This window comes from Cricetulus griseus, chromosome 2 (genome assembly GCF_003668045.3).
Source record: "Cricetulus griseus strain 17A/GY chromosome 2, alternate assembly CriGri-PICRH-1.0, whole genome shotgun sequence".
Lineage (NCBI taxonomy): Eukaryota > Metazoa > Chordata > Mammalia > Rodentia > Cricetidae > Cricetulus > Cricetulus griseus.
The window spans coordinates 172268-173377 of record NC_048595.1 but is presented as its reverse complement, the minus strand read 5'-3'; positions in this window follow the sequence as shown (position 1 = coordinate 173377).

Sequence of the window (1110 nt, the reverse complement as noted above, 5' to 3'; positions counted from 1 at the left end):
TTGTTTCTCTGTGTTCCATTCAATTTGTCCTGTTAGAAAGTCTCCCACTTCACATCCCCACAGCCCAGCCTCCACTCAGGTATCCTGACTGGATCACAGTAGGACCAAGTAGGGACAGTGGGGGGTCAGGCAGGAACCAACACTCATCTTTCCTGGCTTCAGAAGGGTGAGGACAACTTTTGACTTAGCTGCTACCCAACACCATGAAGCTGAGAACTAGTAGGTGGCCTGAAAACCTATAGACCGTAGGACCTTGCCAGCAGACCCCCAGCCTTCTTTGGGCCAGCCTGGATACTGAAACAGCAAAGTTTAATGTCAGGAGGATCTCCATCCACCTCACAGCCATCCAGGTTCTGCCATTAGCCCTAGAAATCCTATATTACCAGGTTGAGTATGTCCAGGAGGGCCCAGGCCAGTTCCAGCTTGGGCAGGTCTCAGCCTCCTCACCTCTCACCCCAAAGCCCAGGTACTTCCTGTTCTAACCAGCTGTGTCTTTGGCTAGGCCAAGGAGGAAGTTTAGGGAGGTCCTAGAGAATCTGGATCCAGCTACTGGGTTAGGGGGAACAACACGATGGGCATGACACCCAACACACCTGGCCCCAGTGCCAATAGATACAGAACTGAGAACTTTACTGAAGGTACCACAAAGTCACAGACCACCTGTGATGGGGAATGACTCTTCCATGTCCCATGGGTTAGTGACATTGCATCCTGTCACACAGTGATGCACATGTGTGGAGCCACACCCATGTCAATGGGAGGGCCAAGCACGGTGAGAATGCCTATATGGTCACATGAGCATCTCACATGTGCTGTCATTCCACAAGCCTTATCCACTGTGACCAAAACAATGCTGAATCATCGCAAGGACAAGATCCCAGACCACCCTGAAGCATGAAGGGTTAAAGACAGACCATAAGGAAGTTGGATTTAAGTACAGGTCAAATCAGGCTCAGACTATCCTTATCCTTGTTGCTAAGGTCACATATAGGATCACACAGTGTCTGGAATTGTGTGGCACACACAGGTCGACTCGCACAGGTCCACATGTAGTCACTTGTCACAATCCTGGGACATTTCAGTTGGGTGTCAGGAACCCGGCCAGTACAC